Below are 5,995 nucleotides of genomic sequence, written 5' to 3'. Positions count from 1 at the left end.
CTGCTGAGCTCCGTTGCAGTTTAGCATTTTGCTCTCTTCACATGTGAGCTCGTCTCCTCTAGAATACGCTAAAGGATCGTGCTGAGTTTGCTGTTAGCAAGCAGTTGAATTAAAAACATCTCATTCCTGAAATAGAAATTTCTAGACTGGGCCCTTCACGGAACAAACACTTCAAATACAACTTAAAAAAAAGAAAGAAAAAAAGAAAAGTTGCTGAGTTGTTGTTTGGGGTTTTGGTTTTGTGGGTTTTGTTTGTTTGTTTGTTTGTTTTATTTTAATCAACCTACTCAAGTTTTTGCCTTTCAGAAACTTTTCAAGGTCAGTATTTGGTGGAAAGAGTAGCTGTTGCTGCTGAATAACAAGGCATTTCTGTGTAAACTGATACGTTGTCTTTCCAAACATCCACCTCTGCTAATTTAACTCAACAACAGTAGTCTATCCACAAAGAAGCAGCAAGGTGCAGGAATGTACTGGGGAATGTGCTGCCAAGGAAAGCTTTGGACAAAGCAAGACCCATGGCAGGAACACTGCAGCTAAAATGCTGTCAGTTCTTTTTACAAGGAAGAGGCTCTTTATGGGAATAAGTTGCTTTTCCTGTTACATATTTCACTGTTTAGAGCAATGTTTGTTGTAGCAAGACCTTTTCCTCCTGCACAGATTTTAACAGTCACATTAGGGGTTGATTAGTAATACTGTTGACATACTAAAACTTGCAGGCTTTCTGAAACAAGTTTCCTCCCTACTTTGTTGTGTGCGGTTTCTTAGGATGTAGTGCTCTGACAATCTACTTGTTTGATAGTAGCTAACTTAGAGTAAATGAATCTTGAATTCAGAAATTACTTGGAAAACTTCCCACACCTGGAGCTACCATCGGCAAGGGCGAATTCAGTATTAATGTGGGTAACAACAGAAGTTGACAAAATGAACGTGAAAAAGGGTATATAAGCAAATACTTGTTCTTCTCATAGCTAGTAGTACTTACCACTCTCCTAATAATAGTCTTTTATTATTTAGCTAAAGACTGTGGTTGCTCTGCAGAAGAGGATTTGGAGACGGAATCTAAGGGAATACCAAATATGGGATTACTTAAGAGAGAAATCCAAAGTGAGTATCCTGGCAATCTGTAGTATTTCTAGCTGTGAATTTCAGTCCACATCCACCTAAACTTCGTGCCATTTATACTAGAAACAGGATTTTATTTTTTTCACTCTTGGCAGAACCTATAGAAAGTACAGTTGATCAGCCATGTAGCTCGTGTGTTTTTCTTCCTTTGGCCTGTAACTACGAGAGAAATTAAGAATGCTTATCACAGTTGTGTTCTTTGAATCAAGTTTATTTCCTTGTTAGGGGTAGACCTGTCCCTCCGGGTTGTTCTCTTTTCCTTTTTAATTTTTCCTTCACCCTTAGCCAAAACCCCTTCTTTCTCTGCAACCTCCAGAGCTTGGGACTGGCAAAGTATTTGTCTGGCAAACTGTGCCATATTGTCAGACTTGGTAAGAGTTTACGTTTTTCTTACAGCTTTGTTTGAAACAATACATGCTGAAGAGTCTGTGTTGCTGCTTCTAAATACTGATCCTTATCTTATGCATATCCCTGTATCTGACTGGCTTGGAAGGGACCTTCAAAGGTCATCTGGTCCAACTCACCCCTCCCTGCAATGAGCAGGGACATCTTTAGAGCAGCTTGCCCAGAACCACATCCAGCCTGGCCTTGAATGTCTCATGGTGTTGCTTGAACTTCGTGTGTGCTGTGTTTGGCTCAATAGAATGCAAGTCTCGTACCTTCCCACCCATTCCTTGTCAATTAAAATACAAACACCTTGCATTAGCTGAAGGCAGTTTCTGTTAGCACCTAGTCACACGGCAGTGACTTCAGTGGTGGTTTCTGTAACTTTAAAAGGGTCCTGACAATGGTCTGGATCTTTGAAGGTGTTTGAACCCTTCAGAGTTCTTAGTAGGTGAATCTGCTGTCTGGTCTCTCTCGAAGACTGTGCAAACACCATAAAGCTAATTGCAACAGCCAACACATTCTTGGACACGGTGAGGAACATCACGGGTCCACTCTGGCATCTGGGGCTCAGGTCACTGGTCTCCTGTCAAAGGTGCGATTCACTGCTCACATAATACCTTCAGTGGCAGATACAGCCTGGAACTTTCTGACTTAGACTGATTTTTCTAATGCATAAGTGACTTTCTAGTTCAGGCTACAGAGCTAGTAGGAAAGAACTTAATCTTTGGTAGCTGCTTAGGACAGAGGAGGTTGTAGTTGAAGTCTCTTGCAATGCTACATTCCCTCTGGCTGTTTTCTATTAATCTATTCAGAGAATTGTCTTTAGATTTGCCTTTGCACCTGAAGGTTCTGGCTCTATCTGCTAAATCAACAGGCTGCTTTAAGAAGGACTCTTTGAAGCAGGGGCAAGATACTAATAAATACCAGTCTTGACTTCCCTTGCAGTGGCAACAGTTTGCTACCAATTTTGAAGATGCATCAGATAATATGAAACATCTCTTCATCTGTCTTCACTCCTTCAAGACAGATAACTGGTTTGTTCCAACTCTGTAGAGTTCAAACTGCTCTAAACTGGCTCTTCTGTCTGTATCTGCTCTGCTGTGCTAAATGATGTCTAATACATGTTACATTCTCATGGGAGTCTGACTAAGCAAAAGGTAGCGTTCTTTCTTCTTGTGGGAAGCTGTCCTGGACCAGCTGGAGAGGAAGAATTACTGTCAGCAGGTATTTTCTAGCACTTAAAAGGAGGAATTACGTCTCATTGGGTTTGCAGGAACCAAGTCTAGTTGTGTACAAATTCAAGTTGGTGCTTTGAGTAAAAATGATCTTGACTTCGCAGGCACATACCTTTTTTTAACCACCACCACACCTATTTCTAGATTTCAAGGATACTTGCACTTAATGATGGGTAGAGACGGCTTTTGGGGCATATTCGTCTGCTTTTGATGGTATCTTAAAAAGAGGTACTCAATTTGCTCACTCTCCTCATGAGCTACAAGAAGCTGGAATTTGTCTCTCAATCTCAGAGCTGTTACTTCTGGTCAGACCTAATCTCTTTCAGCTAATTATCACTTAGCTTCTGTTAAATGCCGCTTATAGAGGGTGACTATGCTGGTTAGACAATAAAAAGCATTTCCCCAGAAGTATACCTGGATGCACTGGGTTTTCTGCCTAGTGTTCATACAGACTAGTCCTTCTCACCTTCATGCATTTGTTCTGGTTTATGGTCACTGCATCAGGGGAATGAATGTGTACGTGCAGGAGTCTTAACCCGTAACTCTTTCTCAGAGTGTTCCTTGTTTCTTCCTTCAGTCTGTAGGCCGTCAGTGGTTGTGCAAGGCAGAAGACCCTACAGGCATTGGCAGAGTTAGGGATATAAGGTAATTAGGTGTTGCTATATAAACAAAATGGTATTACTGCAAGGGACAGGGAAGGAAAGAAACAAAAAGGAACAATGTTTCAGATCGGTGCTTAAAATAGATATTATTTATGGTCTTGTTACTTAATTACTTTGATCTCGGTGTTGCAAACTTGGATCTTCTTTTCTGACTCTGTTGCTCAGCACTCACTTTGTCATAACTAATGCCCAAAGAGACACACACTTTCCCCAAGGCTGTTTCAATTTCCATTGTCTTTAAACAAGGCAAAGGAAAGGACTTTTATTATTCAGTTCAGATGCAAGAGCTATTGATCTATCAGACGGTGTCAGACAGTGGAACTTACAACGGTAAAATCGAGTAAAAAAAGGATAAACAATAGAAACGTATCACAAAATACACGATCTAGAGACAGACAGTCATCAACATACAAGAGCAGCACTCCATGCAGTTGCAGAGGTACTTTCTCATGTAAGTGGCAGAATTATCAGTGGTGTCACATGTGTTTGTAAAGGAAACTTAAGTTTGGATGGACCATGTGGGTTAAAACATGCCTTGGCCTCCGCTCTCAACTGCTACCATGTATCTACATCGTGGATCTAAGCTGATTTTTCCAGTTCAACCAAACTGTGCTGACATCCCAGAAGAGCTCAAGGCTCACACCAGCTGGCTGCAGTGCAAGCGGGTAGGTAAGAGAAAGGTTGGTAATAGCTGCAGGATTTACATAGAAATGCTTCTCGGTAAAAAGGAATTACAGATTTCACACTGCTCACAGCCTTGGTCTGAATTGCCTGTTGACATTAGCAGTTACCTTCAGCTGTGCTGTTTCAGAATGTCCTGTTTCCTTGCCCCAGCTGAAGTGATGCAGGATTTCTTACTGTTTCCATACATTTGTCTTTGAGGTTTCTTTTAGGAAATGTGTGAGAAAGCACAGAGGGCAAGGAGGCGGGCTCCATCCGCACTGTGTGTCAGGAGACCTGAACTGCAGGCACTGTGTTCTGCCCGATACCTGTGTGTGAAGGAACAACTAGTCTTTCTGCCCCTTTCACAGTTTGTGTGACTTGAATAGAATTTAAGCTGGTTTGGGCCAGGACGATTTCTTACTGAGTTGTACATTACTTGTTGGTTTAAACTAGTATTTATTTCTCAAAGTTTATGGTTATTGCGTTTAATAATAACACGATAATGTCTTTTGTTAAACTATGGTACTGTTTGTAACCATTTTATTTTCTTGTGGTTGATTAGACTATTGAAAGCATGGATAAGCATTACCGGGAGGGGAAAAAATCAATATAAAAAATTAGAATACATGTTGGGTCAGTGTTTTCCCTCAAATTCTAAGATGACTTAACCTTTTTTAGCCATTAATTCCTAACAGGAGAATACAGTGTCCTGTAATTCATGTCAGACCCTTTTTAACTGATCTACAACATCCTTGGAGCATAAGCTGTATCTTACTTGATTTATAAAATCGCAAGCATTGTTTGATTAATAATAGATTACTATTTCCAACACGTACAACAACTTTTTCTCCTTCTCCATAGTGGAAAAGCTAGTGAAAATGAGCTGGGTTTGGTTTTGTATAGTTTAATTTAAAAAGAGAAAAATATAAACACATAATTTTACTATTAGAAAGGTTGGTGTCCTGGCCAAGAGTTTGACTTGCAAACAAATTAGGGCCAGAATCGTCTTGCAGAATTAAACCTTTATTTCTAAAAGCTAATCTTCATTGCTGATCTCTGCACTGAAGAGCTAGGTTTTGGGCCAGCTGTGCCTTGATTCAATTCCTGTGCGAAGCAAACTGCTGCAATGCTGCTTTGCTTTTTTCAGAATATTTTCTGTAGGCAATTAATCAATACTTTCTGGAAAGCTTCAGCACAGGCCGTGGTTATAGTTACATAATCATTGTGGTCGCCAAATCATCACATGTGTTTGTTTTGTTTGTGGACATTTTCCCATGCTGATTTGGTTGAAAAATGAACAAATGAAGAAAACCACCAAACAAACGAATTCCACCATCACCCTCAAAAACAATCGCTGAGGGGGATGGGATGCAGAACCAAAAACCCACCAGAAAACCTCCCAAAAGGCAGATGAGTATAAGTGAGCGGCTTGTAGATCACTGGAAGATTCTCAGCTAACTTACTGTAGCAGAAGTATCATGCTGTAGTTAGCTTTCTAGTGCAGGGGTGAAAGAGAAGATATTTTCCTGGTGCCAGAAGCACACTAAGCTTTCTCTGAGGTAACCAAGACTTTTAAGGTTCCGGTTCCTCTGGCACTGGCACCTGCAGTGCTCTGCATCGCTTCAGAGATAGCTGATAAAAAGGGTTCCAGACCTGCCCGAGAGCAGGGGACATGGCAGATGTGTTTCAGCTTAGATGTTTCTTTCAGCATTTATTGAAGAAGCTACCCAACTGAACAATTACCTAGGGAATTTTTTCTCAATATCTGTGTCATGCTTGAGGCCGGGTTACAGAAATGTTCATCTTCTCTTTTGGACCTCCTGTAGCTGAGGCCAAAGCTGTATGCTTCCCAGCAGAGAGCAGACTGGTGCTTCACGCTTAGCGGAGGTGCCTCTGTCTCTAGCTGAGGCAGAGGAGTTCTGGGCA

The sequence above is a fragment of the Nestor notabilis genome, unplaced genomic scaffold (genome assembly GCF_000696875.1).
Source record: "Nestor notabilis isolate BGI_N333 unplaced genomic scaffold, ASM69687v1 scaffold3536, whole genome shotgun sequence".
Taxonomy (NCBI): Eukaryota; Metazoa; Chordata; class Aves; order Psittaciformes; family Psittacidae; genus Nestor; species Nestor notabilis.
The sequence above is the reverse complement of the archived record's forward strand: the minus strand, read 5'-3'. Positions refer to the sequence as shown.